General features: G+C 51.3%; 1 protein-coding gene across 29 annotated transcripts in view; it reads right to left on the bottom strand.

The window, feature by feature from the left end:
- Positions 1–17,212, bottom strand: part of Plekha6 (pleckstrin homology domain containing A6) — a 139,162-nt gene that overhangs the window by 72,628 nt on the left and 49,322 nt on the right. The window contains exon 1 of one of the 29 annotated variants that reach the window (XM_015986739.3): positions 3,350–3,528. The exons of the other annotated variants lie outside the window; for them this stretch is intronic. The gene's annotated coding sequence lies outside the window, so the exon portion shown is untranslated. Of the gene's footprint in view, positions 1–3,349; positions 3,529–17,212 lie in introns of those variants that run through there. 29 annotated transcript variants of the gene reach the window in all.

The raw sequence follows: 17,212 nt of genomic DNA, 5'->3' as shown, positions 1-17,212 counted from the left end.
AGCTCAAGAAAAGCTGAGGGTTCAGGGCTGGGAACTGATCTTTGTAAATGTCCCTTCCCCGGACTACTAAAGAGATGTTTCTACATGATTGACACTAGGCACCAAGACCCCAGGTGCAGACTTATGCTGCTCCCAAAATACAATCCACAAATCCCCTCGGTGATTCCCAAGGATAGATGATGTCATCGTTTCCAAAAGTCGGCTGTGTGAACCAGAGCTGCAAGGCCCAGTCCAGAGCTTGGAAAGGAAAGTCTCCATTTGTGTCATTCAGGACGTGGAAGAGCTGACAACTGGCCAGTGGCCTTGTTCTGGAGAGGAGACCTCCTTCAGCTTGGGAATGGGGAAGCCAAAACTCCGTTTGAGCTCATCAGGCTTGAGGGCCACAGGGAAAAAAAGGGCTGGACTAGGATCAGAGGCTCAGCCTGCAGGAGGCTGCCCCACAGGGGCCTTATCAGAGGGTCTGCTCAGAGAAAATCCTGGAGGCAAAATTTTTGGATTTCATGGGCCAGTAAAACTTGAAAAATTGAAATTTGAGGAACCAACACAAGGTTGCCAACTTTCTGTTTTTGCCAAATAAGGAAATTGTAAAGCCCAGCTACCATCTATTCTCACCATCCACCCATGAAAAGACAGAAAGCTGTAACCTCGGCGGAATATTTTAACACATCTCCCATCACTAGGAGAAGTCCTTCACACAGAACACATTTTGCTTTCTTAAAAAGAAAAAAAGTACAGTCTCCCCACTTTCCGTATTAACTGTCAAAGACCAAAACTTGAAATCTTGGGACTCAAAGGACAGATGACCTCTCCATGTGTTTTTAGCTTGAGCCTAAAAATTAAGAAAAAGACCCCAAACTTTGGAGATTTAGACCTCCCTCTGTGCTGGATATGGGGGGGTGGTCTACCACAAGCATGCTCTGAGCCTCCATCTCCATCCGGGATCCCCATGTTTCTGTGAACCCCTGCATTTTTCGTCCTCTTGACTGTTAAAATAAGTCGAAGACAGAAAGACAATTTGGCCCAGGTGAAGAATTAAAGACAGTACAGTAGGTTGTGGGCGTGGCAGCGAGCATCACCTCAGCAAAACGACCCAGGCAGAGGCCTCAGGGGGAGAGGCTTCTCCACCCTATTAAAGCAGCTTCTCCTTAGGGTGGGGAGGTGTGCATACAGTATCAAGCTGTGTTGGGGGATATTCCATCACACTGTGAACCCCAAGTCTGCATTTGCATTAATTAATTAATTAATTTATTTATTTATTTATTAATAAATAAAATTAACCTTGGTTCAGGAGGCTGTGTTAGCAACTAGTTAACAAAAGTAATCAGAGCATCAGAGGGCATCTGGAAGAGATAGAGGGACACACCAGAAGATTTGGAGAGGCAAGGCAGAGCGGAAGGGCACTCTCTTTGGGAGATACCAGCAAGGAGAGAAGGCTAGCGAGTTGCTACTCAACCCAGCCTTTGAATTTCAAGTTTTATTTATAATAGAATATTTAGAACATGTATAAACAGAACGATAGAGATTCAGGTAAAGCTACCTTCAGTGGCAGCGGCAGAGCTGGTGTCTTTGGGAACAGAGTTGCTGCTGGGCTGCGGCTGGGTTGGCCAAGCCACTGCCAGAGAAGCAGGCCAGTAACTGCAGAGCCGCAATCGCTGGCTGAAATAGCAGTAGACTGAGGTGCAGCCACTGTGCTGAAGATAAAAACCACAAAGCTGAGAGCTGAGAGTGACCAGGGGACGTGCACCAGCACTAGCACAATGGTTAGGAGCCGGATCTCGAGTCTGCTCCTTCCCACTGGCTTATAGGGCGGCAGCAGCATCTTCCAGCGTCTTCCGGATCTGCACTGGGGAACGGGTGCTCCCTGCATTAGACAGAGATCCTTTCCATCTCTACCCACCCTGTACCGAATGCAGTGCCAGGAGAGGGAGGGCTGAGAATGTATGCCCACACTGGCTAGGACAGCAGTGTGGACACCCAGTGCTGATGCCCCGCACCGGCTAGGACAGCAGTGTGGACACAGTGCTGTGGGTCTGAACTGGAAGACTGATAACAACCAACGATTGTTACTGCTACCCATGGGCCAGGACCATCCACAGCAGCGTCTACACAGCAGTCAACACTGGAGATTCTAATAGAAGAAGCTGGTGACACAAATAAGGGACATTTCCTTTACATTCCCATAGCTTCGAAATCAACCACAGCATACAGACTGCTAACTACACTGTTAATGAAGAGCAGTGTGTTTGCCCCAGCCTATTCCCACCCAGTTCAATGGCACTGAGTTCATGTGTTCAAAATGCCAGACCCACACCGCCTATCACACATCTATTTCCTCAAAGGCAGCAGGCAACCCTGGTTTGCAGTTCCAGATTACATCTCCACAGGGAGCAGAGATCCCCTGGGTGGTTGCAACTTTAGAACATCAGAGTTGGGGGTTCCTCTGCACCCTGTCCTAGTCCTTCCCAACCATTCCAGGTCTGTCTCTGGCTTTCGCAAGGCCTGTCCCATCACCCCCAAATCTGCTTTGCAGAACCCACCTCCCTGCTCTTGCTGAGCCGCATTCATTCTGTCCCACCCACCACGCCAGCCGCCGGAGCCCTGCTAAGTCCTTCCTCACAGCCTGTGCTGCCCACAAGGTCAGTCGCTGCTCAAATGGGCCTTGGCAGCGGACCAAAGCTGCCTGCCCGTCAGCGACTATACTAGGTGGTTCTCCGCGCTCTGCCCCCTTGCAGCTGAGAACACACAAACCCAGAGCGGCATTCAGCCCGCCTCACCCTCTGCCACCGATCACCTTCCCATCCAAATATCTGCCTCCAGGCCCGACGCCAGCCACCCACCTAAGGCACTGGCCTCCCTCCTGCCCTGCACCGAGAAGAAAGCGCTGCCGGCACTTGTCCGTCACGGCTCTGACGCCTCCAGCTGCTTCAAACTAACTGTACGTGGAGAGCGTGCCAGAAGCCACCCGGGTGGGTTAGCTGCACCAGAGGGGAACCAAGTGCCTGCCGCCCCGAAGCTCACCCGGGGACATGAGTTCACTGGACACTCCGGTACCGACCCACCTCTGTGAAGTCCCTCTGTGATCCCTACCCCAAGCACAGAAATATTCCTATTTCATTCCAGAAATTAGACATCTCCATGGGAGACTCCAAGGATGAGGGGTATAGGAGTGTATTTGTTAGGAGGGAAAGAGGGGACATCTGAAAGGGGAAGGGGTGAAAGGGAACTTGTGTCCTTGCTGTGGATGGACACCCCCTGACTGTGACATAATCCTGTCTCTGGTGTTCCCTAAAAGGTTTGGGTAGTCCCCCCAGTCCTTCCTAGCTAAGACCCCCAAGACCCCTAATTTTACCTTCCATGCTGAGACTCAGAACCCGGCTGAGAGACGCGGAGCGCTGACTGAGGAGGAGAAAAGTGCCCTGGCCATGCTGGCCGCTGTCACAGCTGCCTTGGCTTCAGCTCCCACGAGAAAGAGAAAGCGCCCTGAAAGGAAGAATCTCCCCAGCCTCCATGCAAGACTCCGGCATCAGCTCGCTCCTCCAGGGCTAACTGAAGAAACACTGGCTGAAAACCTGAGAGAAAGTCTCTTGAGAAAGTGGTGTGTGGAATCTGAAGCTGCAGGTTGGCCTGGCCCTACATACACGCCTCTGCTCCTTGGCCTGCCGCCTACCGCCGCCTTCCGGTGCTTCGGGCTTGCTCCAGAGAACCAGACAAACCCCTAGCTGCAGCAGCAGCAGCTCCCGAAAGCAAGCTGAGCAAGGAGAGAGAGAGAGAGAGAGAGAGAGAGAGAGAGAGAGAGAGAGAGAGAGAGAGAGAGAGAGAGAGAGCCCTGCCAGGCACGGTCTGCCGCTCTCCCACCAGCAGCTCAGGTCCAGGTACCGAAGTGGCCACAGCTGTAACGGTGCTCGCCAAACGCCCAGCTTCAAAGCAGCGTTCTGGAGACTTTCTTAGTTTGTATCAAGGAAGAATGTCCTTTTACGGATCTGGTTCTAGACGTGGGTCTGACAGCACCCTCCTAGGGCCATCCCTTTCCTTAGGTTTGCACACAAAACACAAGCAAGCAAAAGACTGTAGCCGTCAGGGGTCAGGGTGACAGATGTGGAAGCCAGAAATGAAGTGGCCCGGCACAGCTGGGGACGACCTGCCGGCCCAACTCGGCATTCCTGGCTGGCAGAAGGGAAAGAGAAGCCTTTAAAGCCAGATACTCTCCTTGATGATCTGGGGGAGTGGCCCCTTGACTTCTCTGATTCCGAATCTCTTCATCTATAAAGCGATGTTAATGATGCCACCTCACAGTAACAGTTCGGTAAGAGCGTGCTTCGGGCAGGAGGTGCGCACTAGACACTCAGTAGCTACCCAGGGTCCCTCCCCATCACAACTCCGCACTTGGCGTTACTGGTTTTCTTCTGACTCAAGAAGAGTCTCTTGAGTTGCCTCTGTTTACTGCTTCTTCAGGGCTGGTTTCATGTTTCTCCATCGGCTTTCTGACGGTCGGCCTGGTGACCTCCTGAGTCCCCCTGGCACAGTGGTGGCCATGCAATGCTTCATGTCTGCCGGGGGAAATCTTTGATCTGCAGGCCAAGGTCACAGGCTCACATTGCAGATCTCCCTGCAGCTGTCTCTCATATCTCCATCTTCAGGCTCCACACTTGGTCTCCACCGAGTCCAACTTCCTATTGAGCACTGGGGCAGCTTAAACTCAGCATTGACTTTTAAAGTCAAATGAAGCTTGACCACCCTCTGACAATATTATAGGATTGATATGGCACGGTCTTCAAGAAATGGTCAGTGAATGTGGAAGAATTTAGCATTCTACTATTTGAAATAAACAGCGGCGGTGGCGGGGGTGGGGGTGGGGGTGGGGGGGTGGCGGTGACTGGAGATTCCACTAAATAAATAACCTACCAATGAGCTTCATCCCTAGTATTGGATTAAAAATGGTTTATGACTACCAATGTGATTGCACTTGCCTAGAGCGGAAGTCAACAACACGTTAGGTAAGGGGTAGAGTGCAGACGTTTCGCTCTGGGGCATGGTCTCCGTTACCCGTAATCAGCTCTCCCAGTGTGCAAGAGCAGCCAGAGGGACAGAGGGACAGCCAGAGGGTCATCGTGGATGTGTCAACCAGACTCTCCTTGTGCTCACTAAGGTTTGAATTTCATATAGCTTTTATGTATACAAAACAACTCAAGGGCTGGAGACATGGTTCAGTGCTGAAGACCACTGACTGCTCTTGTGGAGGACCCGGGTTCAGTTCCCAGCACCCACAGAGCTGCTGACAAAATAATATTCTTATTTTGGTGTTTTTCCCAGGTATTTAAAAGATAAACAGCATTCTTAGCCTGCAGAGGATACAAGATCAGGTAGTAGGCTGCATTTGGCCCACAATCATACTTGGCTCACCTGCTCCCCAACTTAGTGCATCTTAGGAAGGGCCCAGTAGGCACAGGTGATGGCGACCACCTCTAAGAAGGGGGCTGGGGCAGATCTGAGCTAGGCAGGGGGAAGGTATGTATGGGCTAATTTTTTTTTTGTTTTTTTGTTTTTTTGTTTTTTTTTTTTTGAGACAAGGTCTACATAGTATTAGGTAGCCTGGAACTTGTTATGCAGACCAAGCTCATCTCAGATTCACAGAAATCCACCTGCCTCTACCTCCCAAAGCGCGAGGATTAAAGGCGTGTGCCATGAAATACTTTTCTGAGCCCCCTGAGCTCTGGAACCAGTCATCAGTGGGGTCTCCTCTGTTTCCCCTCCTTCCCCTCCGTGTCAACAACATCTTTGTAGCCAAACGCCCTCCCAACTGCCAGCTCAACCTTGACTTAGTCCCTGTCTAGTCTTTCACCCCAACTGTGATCAAGCACAAGAACCACTGGCCCTGAACTCTCGGAAAGGTTATACCATTCTACACTCATTCAGCCATCCTCATACAGCCTACATGGACTTGGTTGTTTTTGTGTTTGTTTGTTTGTTTGTGGTGTTTTTGTTTGTTTGTTTTTTTCTCATTGGCCTGGAACTCACCTATTAAGCTAGGCTGGTTGGTCAGACAGGGAGCCCCATAGGGCTCCCCCTATCTGCACTTCCCATAGCTGGGATTACACGTGTGTATGACCACGAGCAGCTTCCCTCCGCAAGCCTTTCTCCTGTGTGAAGATCATTGACAAGAGAGGGGGATGTAGCTCAGTAAGCAGAGTGCTTGCTTAGCACGCACAAAGCCCTGGGTTCAGTCCCTGGTACTGCACAAACTGGGTATGATGGCACACACTGGTAAGGCCAGCACACACACGATAGTAGCAAGTAGATCAGAAATGAGAGGTCATCTCAGCTATGTAGTGAGTTCGAAGCCAGCCTAGGCTGCCTGAGATTCGGGGGAGGGACCTGAAGCATCTGAAGAAATGGAACTCTTTGGCAATTCCTCATGCTCCCTCTGGGCTCCTAGACTTGCACGTAGTAGGAATACAAAGTTGCTCAGTCTCCATCTCCCATCCTGCTGGAGACAGGGATACAGGGCAAAGACCCACTTAGAAGGGGCCAGTGAGATGGCTCAGTGGGAAAAGTCGGCCCCCAAAGCTCAGTGATCTGAGTTTGATCCCTGGAATCTACATGGTGGATGAAGAGAACTAGCCCCCAAACGTTATCCTCTGACCCCCACACACGCACCATGGGGCATGTGCATGCATGCACACACACACACAAAATAAATACATACGTTTAATGAAAAGATCCATGTAGGATAAAAACTTGTTCTGAGACACATGGCCAGACAGGACTACACAAAAGCCAACAACCTTTGAAAAAGATTATCACACAACAACAACAACAAAATCAAACAAACATTTATGGAGAAGAAAGATTCAGAGTTGAAATTGGATCCAATAAATTAGGGCTATGCTTTAGATGGGGAAGCCACAAGAAATTTCCTCTAATTCTACCCTCTGGTGCTTTGCAAGTGAGAACTCCCACTCCTCAGAAATGGGGGGATTTGAGTGGCCCCAGAATCACAAGGCAGAAAAAGCAGAGGGAGGACAGTTCACCCGCCCCAGGTGTGGGGTACAGGGCAGCAAGCTCCCTGCTTTGGGAAGGCGTGGCCACGGGGCTTTTTTTTCTTCTACACATTGCTTCTACTTCAGGAACTAAGCAGCGAGATCTCCTGAATACGTAACCAAAAGATTAACGAAAACAGCCAAGTAGAATAAGAGTTTTCAAGTGTTCTTTCTAAAACATTCAAAGGATTCTTAAGACAGAATCATTGTGTCTCGGAAACTGAGAACATCTTTGCTCAGAAGTGTGTGTTGAGGACCATTTTGATGGCTGGTGGGGAAAAGCATTTGCAGCCAAGTCTGCTGGGCTGAGTACTCTCCCCAGACCCCATGGTGCAAGGAAAGAACTGACTCCTAAAAGTTATTTTCTGCCTTCCACACATGTGAGTGTGTGTGACACACACACACACACACACACACACACACACACACACAACATTTAAAAAATATAGATAAATGCCGGGCGTGGTGGCACACGCCTTTAATCCCAGCACTCGGGAGGCAGAGGCAGGCGGATCTCTGTGAGTTCGAGGCCAGCCTGGGCTACCAAGTGAGCTCCAGGAAAGGCGCAAAGCTACACAGAGAAACCCTGTCTTGAAAAAACCAAAAAAAAAAAAAAAAAAAAAAAAAAAAAAAAAAATATAGATAAAATGTTTTAAATGTTTGTCCTCGGGTTGGGGAAATGGCTCAGCGGGTAAAGCACTTGCTGCATGATCGTGGGGATCTGAGTTCAGATGACCTGCACCCATATAAAAAAAACCTGGGCATTGGAACCTCAGTGCTGGTGTGGTGGGAACAGTGAGGTCTCGGGGCTTTGCTGGCCAGCCAACATACCCCAAATAACAAGTCCCAACTTCACCGAAAAGCCCTGTCTCAATGATGATGGTAATGTAGAGAAGTGATTGAAAGAATCAATATGAAGGACAATGACCTCTGCCCCCACATGCATTCACACAAGTGATCACACCTGTATACACACCTGCACATAGACATTCAACACACACACACACACACACACACACACACACACACACACACACACGTTTAACTGAATAAAGCTGAATATTATTCCTTTTACTGTTGTCTGTGATCTTCTGGAAGCCGTGGTCATTACGGGGCAGGGGTGGGGTGGGGAAAACCATGTGGGTGTCTAATTAAGGAATCAACAGCAAATGCAGAAACCCATTCAAGCTGCCTGCTGACAGCCACCCTGGAGCCTCTCACAGAGAGCTCTCTCCCCACAGCTTCCTGGAAAGGCCCTGTTGTTTGTCTGCCTGCAGAGAAGTCTCCTGAGCTGCCCCTTCCTATCAGCTGGCACTGGCTTCACACTCCCACAGGGAGCAATTCCTGCAGATCACATATTAATCAGGCTCCTGGAAATGTGGCTCGGGTAGCCCTACTGGGTGGGTAAGTGAAGGGGCCCAGAGGGACAGCCTTCTGAGAAGATGTTCCCTTGCCTGGTCTCTCTAGATAGAGGTTCTAGAGCCCTGTCGGGCCATTCAGGCATGTTGGGGTGAGGATGCAGGAAGTGGGATATCCTCAAGGACACAAGATGGTAGCTATCCCCTCTTACTGAGACCTATTGGAGGAGCAGCACTTGGCTCATCTTGTCCACCCCCACCCCTTGTTTTTTTAAGACAGGGTTTCTCTGTGTAGCTTTGGAGCCTGTCTTGGATCTTGCTCTGTAGACCAGGCTGGCCTCGAACTCACAGAGATCCGACTGGCTCTGCCTCCCAAGTGCTGGGATTAAAGGCATGCACCACCACCGCCTGACCCTATCTCTCTCTTTAAATGGAATGTTCCACTTGCTCTGGGAGCCTGGGAAGAGGAGGGTCCCCCTAAAGAGAAGCTTCTTTTTTTAGAGACTGAGTCTCCCAAATTCCATCTAACTCTTGTCCACATCATAAGGAAGGGAAATAGGTCATAAGCAACAATCAGGAGGTCACTGGAAAGACTAGACTCTACCGGATACCACTGCCCCAAGCCTAAGCAGCCAACTGGAAGGAACAGATACCTGCCACTGCCCTGCAGCAACATGGACCCCAGGCATGGAGCGAGACACGTCCAACCTCATTAACCTCGTGCCCTGTGATCTCCCCGAGCCACATCTCACCTTCTTCCTTGAGTCTTATCTCTTCATGCAGAGGCTTTTACCCACCTAAGTCCTGCCTTCCAGTGGGGCCAAGGAGGCAGCAATGCCCATGCTGATGTCTGGGGTGGGGATGGGGGCACCAAAGGGACAGTACATAGGCCAGAGCTGGGGACAAGGGACAAGCAGTGCCTTAGGGGACAAATCCAGGGCTTCTAATTCTTCGGGGCTCCAGCTACCCCTAGCCCCCACCCTCCTCACCCGCACCCCCAAGCTTTGCGAGCTCAGCTCAGAACCAGCATGCACTCTAGTCCCTTCATATGTGTTTCTCTCTTGCAGAAAGGAGAGAGTAGCTGGGCTGTGGTGTCTCACACCTTTAACCCCAGGGCCAGCCTGGGCTACAGAGGAAGTTCCAGGACAGCCAGGGCTACACAGAGACACCCCGTCTTGAAAGACCAGAAGAAGAAGGAAGAGAAGGGAAGGGAAGGGAAGGGAAGGGAGGGAGGGAGGGAGGGAGGGAGGGAGGGAGGGAGGGAGGGAGGGAGGGAGGGAGGGGAGAGTGACTTCTATTTCTAATCACTGAGCCCTGTCCAACCACTTCCGATTATAGGACAAACTGGATTTTACAGGCAGCAGGTAGATAACATGAAGTATTTGAAATGGGCCATAGGAGAGAGCTGATTACCCCACCATTGTGCTTTACAGCTGAAGAAATTTCCTCCAGGAGGTTGGAGGTTAATTCCTAATATCATATGCAACTGTCTGGCTCAGAAATTCTCAAACATTCCCCCTTTCCCCCCACCTGCCATGTCAATACTAATCTCCTTGGTTTGAAATCTCAGGCCCACTTGGTCCCCACTCATCATTTGTTTATTTGGTAGGGTAGTTAGTTGGTTTTTATTTTTACTATTTATTTATTTAGAGACAGGGTCTCACTCTATAGCACTGGCTGTCTTGGAACTCCCTATGTAGACCTAGGAACTCAGAGATCCGCCTTCCTCTGCCTCCCCAGTGAAGGGCACATGCCACCAAGTCTGGCCCAATTGGCTGTTTTTTAAGGCAGTGTCACTTTGAGGGTAAGGCCGGTCTTAGGTTAGCAAGACTAAACTCCCCAGTGCTGGGTTAACAGGTGTATACCACCAATATCTACCTGCCTCTGCCTCCTGAGTGCAGGGATAATGGGCGTGCATCACCACCCCCAGCTCCCTCTTCTTTCAAAGGCTCTGGGGGAGGGGAGGGTTAAGCAGCTGACTTGAAATCTTAATGTTTCCTCAAAGGGCCTTGATGTTTCCACGCCACCGTCTGCAAAGATTCTGTTGGGTGGCCCATTCCTCAGTCACTTAGAGAAAGCTGTTCTTTAAGGCGGCAGATTCCAGCCACACTGATTATCTTGTAACCAGAAAAACTTCCCCAGAAACTAGCCCCTGACTCCATCCCAGATACAGACTGGCTTCATCTCTCCCAGGGTACAATGACAGTGGACAATGATTCTGGCTGAGCTCAGATGCCACTTCCTCCAGGCGTTTTCTCTAGCCGATCAGAAGTCCCCACCATGCTGGAATGATAGCCACACCTCAGCCATTCATTCCACGGACTCCGACTCATCCTGAGCCGCCGCAGTGAGGCGCCTCCATCCTAGACGGATGCAGACGAAATAAGTGAAGGAAGCCATCCTTTCATCAAAAGCAGCAGTGACAGCTAGATTTGTGGATCCAGGTGCTCGGGGGAGAGAGAGCACAGCCTGGGGACAGGTGCACTCGGGAGGACAGTGAAAAGTCCTAGGAACGTTGCAGTATGGAGGTGATACTGATGGCCATAGACATGAAGACTGCGCACACTGCTGAAGACGCTCGCTCCACAGTCGGAACTGCCTCCATTCCGCACACAGCAGAGCTGCGAGGGAATCTGGGAGGCCACTGTGGGTCCCACGGTGTATACGACTCACACAAAGCAGCTTCTGCTCAGTGACGTCATCCCATGCATCAGTAGACCTATGCTGTCTGGGCACTCCCTCCCCACAGGAAGAATCTGCTCCCTCAGGACCGGCTAGAGTTCTGAGATAGTCCCCAAATTTCGAAAACCATGGACAGAGGAGAATGGTGGGGAGAGGCCCGGGTTGGCCTTCTTGACACAGGATGGAAAGGGTGGGTATTGGAGCATTCCTGAACCCACGAGAAACCCACACTGGACTAGGGAGAGAGCTGTGGAAACATGAGCTGTGGGACACTCAGAATACGGACACAGGAGATGCTCAACCTGTTCCTAGTGTCAGCACAGGATGTCTGGAGCGGGCTTTTCTCAGAGCAGGCTGAGCCCCGGGGCTGAGCTGTCCCCTCCTCCCTAGTCTAGGGATGGCAGCTTAGCTAGCTTGTTCCAGAAAGATGGGGAAGTCGTCTGGAAAGCCACAGTGCCCTCTGCTTTCTATCTTCTTTAGTGTGCCAACACCGATCTGACTTTCCAGAATTTGAACCCATTCCCAGACACCGGGGAAGCTAAGACAGACATCAGCCTTACTAACTTTAACTCATTCCCCATCAAGCTGTGATGGAATACACCTGTGATCCCACCACTTAGGCTGATGCGGGAGAATGGAGAGTTCTAAGCTAGCCTGAGCTACACAGTAAGACCCTGCCTCAGAAGACCAAGGTCTGGGGACACGGCTCAGTGGTGGAATGTTTTTGCCCAGCATGTACAAGTGGCTAGGTTAAGTCTTCATCACCACACAACAGACAAACACTTATCCTTGGAAAAGTCAGCATAGGCTAAAACGTCGTCGCTACAAGGCAGAGGGACAGAGGAAGGCATGCTGTTTTTTCCCTTTGGCCTGACACACAGCTGTCCTCCAGGGGGGGAATTAATTGCTCTATTGATCTGGGGCTAAAGCACAGAGGTGCCGAATGGTGAGGAGAGAGAGAGAGAGAGAGAGAGAGAGAGAGAGAGAGAGAGAGAGAGAGAGAGAGAGACAGAGAGAGAGAACATGATCCTGTGACCCCATCTCTCTCCTAAACAGTCCCATCCATCAACAGCGGAAACCAGCTGCCAACAGAAGCCAAAGCACCAACCACAGACCTGAGTCAGAGACTCTTTCCAGCCTTGTCCAAAGTCACGGACATCTCTACACCTCTCTCCCTTAAATCTCCCTCTGTTTCCAATAAATAATAAATAAATAAATAAATAAATAAATAAATAAATAAATAAATAAATAAATAAATCTAAGCACAAAGCCTGTGGCGCCAAGGACAAGACAGAGTCACTCCAGAAGTTTCCCAAGCAGTGGCCAACCCAGATCTCAGCTCTCCTCGGGACAAGGAGGAAGGTGGTGTCCACAGCAACAGCCAGGCCTCTCCTGCGAGTCTGCGCAGAAACCGCCCACCCAGGAGTGAAAGCCTGACCTGGCGGACACCTGGGCCTCCTCTGCCAGGTGAGTCTGCTCTTCAGACACCTCCCATTCCCCAGGCTATCTCAGCCGGTAGGGCATGAGGCTCTTAATCTCGGGGTCATGGGTTCGCACCCCACGTTGGGTGTCAGATGCAGTCTGAATCTAATTAATCTTAATCAATAAAAATCTGGAGTCAGATATTAGGGTGAAAGCCGAAAGATCACAGAAGCAGAGCAGCGAGCCACCAGAGAGTTCTTGCCTTTATGAAATCTCAGGCTGAATGGGCCTGAGATCCTGTCTCCACCCGCCTTATATTCCTGTCTCTAGTGCTGGGACTAAAGGCGTGCACCCCCACCAGGGTCTGTTTCTCTTTTAGACTGGTTTAATCTCTGTAGCCCAGGGTGGCCTTGAACTCCTGATCTTCCTGCTTCCTCCTCCCAAGTGCGGGGATTAAAGATGGGTGCCACCACCGTCTTCTCCCATGTACACCCACGAGGCCCAGGACTTGCAGGGCCACTCTGACAGTGAGCGCTACTCAAAGAAGAGGGGAGGCTCCCAGCAGATGGAAAACTGAGTCACCTCCCAGCCGCTCCTGGGAGACCAGACTCTCTCAGGCCACCCTCACTGGCTCCCCACCTTGACAAGATCTATGCCAAGTCCCCCCAGCATGAGGCCGAGTTCATCCCCACCCCCAACAGACCAAGCAGCATGTAGATGGTCCGGGAAGGAGGGGAGAGAGAGCAGAAGCAGCGACATGTCCCCTATCCCAGAGGGCAGCTCTGGGAACAGAAGGAGAAGCAGGCATCCATCCTGCTCACTTTATGGACCATTCATTCGCCTCCTCCCAGAGGACCGCAGCTAACACCTGCTCCGTGGGGCAAACCCAGAAATCATTTGCATCTTACTCTGTGGCTGGCCTCACACATTTTTATTCCTAAACATGGAGAAACCGAAGTCAAGTGAAGGGACTTCCTTACTGACACCAACGATGAGATTTAAGTGGAAGGGTTCCTGTTTTGTCCCCTTACAAATTCACCATTCCCCACCCAGAGAGGAAGGGCGTGGTTCCTTTCTCTTCTGATTTTTTTTTTAATTCATTTATTTTATTTGCATTGGCGCTTTGCCTGCATGTGTGTCTGTCTATGTGAGGGTGCCGGATCTTGGAGTCACAGACTGTTATGAGCTGCCATGTGGGTGCTGGGAATTGAACCCGGGTCCTCAGGAAGAGCAGTCAGTGCCCTTAACCACTGAGCCATCTCTCCAGCCCCTCTTCTGATGTTTTGTCATGCTTGCTCAGGACTTTCCTGAGTGGCACTCAGTACAGAAACTGTCTGTACCTCACCTCCTACTCCCACGGTTCGGGTGAACTTTGGGGGCTGCTTCTCATGGGAAGCGCCTCGCTCTGCCATACAACCCACCAGAAGCACCCACCGGCTGGGCTGCCACAGAGCCAGAGGAGGCTCCTGTCTGGAGGACAGACTCTAAGACTGCTCTGTTTACAAGAAGCAACTAGAAATCCTTACTTGATAGCTTGGCCACGGGGACACCGACAGCCGCACTATTGAACCCCCGGGAGGCTCTGCGCCACCCCTCCCTGTCCCTTCTGGAATCTCACTTCTCCCCACATGACCCTCAGTGCAAACTGACTCTGCTCCACACACACCAGTGAGGTCTGCCGTGGTAAGGCCCACGGGGCCGCCCTGGGTGTGCGGTGTCGGAGGGAGGAGCAGAAGGGCCTATCAGTGTCTTCCAAAGCTTCAGAATGCGGCCTCTACCTCCTGCATCCTACCTGGTCTTTTGAAAAACAAGTCCTCCACCATGCCTGGCCTGTGCCAGGCATCAAGCACCTGAAGATGGAACCTATTCCAGAGGATCCTGTGACTCCTTCTGTGTGCCAGAGAACTGGGGGAAAGTGGGGGAGGAGAGCCAGACTCCATCATTCCTGGCCCTTTAGATGAACAAAGCTGTTCTTGATAGCCAGAGGCCGCAGCTGCCCACAAGGACAGCAGGAGCAGTCAGATAAGCGATGCCGACAGGACAGGTCTTGAGATGAAACACGGCTGAGCAGACGCCAAAGGTCCTGAGCTCCCATTCCGACCCCACAGCAGATCCTGTGTGTGCTCAGGCCGGCTACAAAGCCACTCTGATCTTCGACTGACTGCACATGGCCACCACAGGCTGGAGCTGGGAGAGGGGAGGGAGCAAGCTGGTTGTGCCTCCTGCCTACTTAACAGTCTTTAAAGGATGACATCCAGTCCCCTGGGTGGGCATTCAAGCCCCCCACCCTCAGCTGCCAGCATTCCACCTCCTTGCCAGGCCCCTGCAGATCCAAGACTCCCAGGCCGCCGGGCACCTCTTGTCATAGTGCCTGCCATTGTTTCCACCTGAGCTACACAGCTGTCCTCAGAGCCAGCCTGAACCCTGTCACACTCCCACACGCCCTCCACACGGAAGGGGTGGGTGGAAGCTGAGGTCTCCCCTTCATCTGCAGGAGGCTCCTTAGAGCTCACCTATTTCCCTAATCCTCTGCTAGGCTGAAAACATCAGATGACAAGGACCTCAGCGACATCTTTCACTTGTCATGTCTTGGTACAAGGAGAATAAGGAAGGCTTGGAGTCTGTCCCTTGTGCTGGGGACAGTGTGGACATGTCAGTCAGGAGGCTGGAGCTGCCCTGAGGCTGAAGACTGAGAATAAACTAAAAACACAGGCACCCGGGCCCTGGCTCCTTATCAAGTGTATGTGGGCCTTGTTCTCATTACTTAGATCTTCGGCAAAAATCTTACATTGCTTTGACTTTATAGATTTAAAAATGTGATGTCATGGGGCTGGAGAGCTGACTCAGCGGTTAAGAGCACTGGCTGCTCTTCCAGAGGACCAGGGTTCAATTCCCAGCACCCACATGGCAGCTCACAACGATCGGTAACTCCAGTTCCAGAAGATCTGACACCCTCACACCAATGCTCATAAAATAAAGTGAAATAATTATTTTTTTTAAAAAAAATGTGATGCCAGAGAGGTTAGGAAAGTTGCTCAAAGTCACACAGCAGGCAGCAGAGCTTGCATAGGACTTCATGTCCATCTGGTTATCCGCTACCCTTAGCCTTATTTAACTCGACTGCAAGCGCCTGTGTGTGCCCAGGCTTCCTGTTTAAAACGAGGAAATGAAAATCTATTATCCTCAGGCTCTAGGGCCTTTCGCCTTCTGGGAATTCTCTTCCCCTTCCTGTCCAGTGCCAGGCCGGATCCACCCTACCTCGGGAGGCCAACGGGATGGCACACCAGACTGCTGCCCCAGCCTTCATTAAGTCACATGCCGTCAGTGTGTGGCACAGGCTGGCGCTCAGCAAGTGATGTCACCGAGAACACTACTAAGAGCCATCAGGGATGGGAGAAGCAGACTGTGGCATCTTGGGGGCTCCTCCACCAGCCACAGCTGCTCTCCTCAAACATCCTCCTCTGTATCCCCCTGCCCCGGCAGGCATTTTCATCCCTCAGAACCTAACTGTAGCTGTTGCCCGCCTAACACTTGTCTTTACACCTTCCTTCCTTCCTTTCGGCCACTCCTGCCCTAACGCACAGGAACGACCCTCCAGCCTTAGGATTTTAACATGTGCCCATCCATCCTGTAGAGTGTCCTGAAGGATGCATATTCTTCCACCCTAAATATAAGCCGCCTCTTTCAAGAAGCCCTCCCTGATAGGCGGTATCCAAATCTGACCTTGCCATGCTTTATTTCCTTGGAACTTAATCTCCTCACCATCATATGACACATCCATTTGAAAAATGCTGACCAGAAGCCAATGTCCATGTCCCAAGTATTTACTGGGCAACTGCTATGTGCCAGCAATGCTAAGCACCAGACACTTGGCCCTTGGGAAACCTGTGCTCAAAGCAATGATCTTCAGACGCTTTCCCGGGAGAGGCTCAGCTCTGTGCTCCTCAAGCACCTGACTTATGTAGAGCTTTTGCATTGCCAGTCTCGTTTTGACTGCATGGCACCCCTACAATGAAGGGCAGGCAGAAGGTGTCAGGCCCCTGGAAAGACGGGAACGCCAAGGCCCGCAAAGACAAATGGCCCACCCAAGTGCCCTCTGCTTCCCAGCCAGGTCATCCATAGAGCTCAGGCCACATGGCTCCCACAGCCAATCTCCTGTGCCCCATGCCATGAAGATGAGGACCTTAGAGAGATGGATGGGACCATGTAGACCCACCTCTCACCTGCTGCCCCAGCCAGGTGAACAGAGGCAGAGACCACGCTGAGGTAAAGACTGTGCTGTAACAGGTCTTCGCCATGATCATGCCCCCCATTCCCTGCACAGAGGAGGTGAAGAATGGATTTGCCACATGCATGAAAAACTTGTGGGAAGACAAATGGCGAAGGGTAGATGCTACCTGAGTACCTATTTGTTTGGGGTGTCGTCCCAAGGGCAACTTATTCTGTCTTGATGGTCTAGTAGGCGGTCATATGGCTACCTGCCTTCTATGAGGAGGGAGGAAATAGACAAAATGAAGTTAAAATCCTTCTTCCAGCCACAGTAAGGTGTGGGCGGCAATGGGCAGAGAGGCTTCAAGGCTGGCTCTGGCCACAGCAGCCAAGTGTAAGGCATGCCCCCCAAGACACATCTAGGCTCAAATCACGAGCGTAGTGACTGAGAACAAAGCGAAGCCTGACACACACTCCAGCCCTGACCCCAAGGTTCTGTGGGGC

This window comes from Peromyscus maniculatus, chromosome 11, assembly GCF_049852395.1.
Source record: "Peromyscus maniculatus bairdii isolate BWxNUB_F1_BW_parent chromosome 11, HU_Pman_BW_mat_3.1, whole genome shotgun sequence".
NCBI lineage: Eukaryota > Metazoa > Chordata > Mammalia > Rodentia > Cricetidae > Peromyscus > Peromyscus maniculatus.
This window is presented reverse-complemented; position numbering and strand designations above follow the sequence as displayed.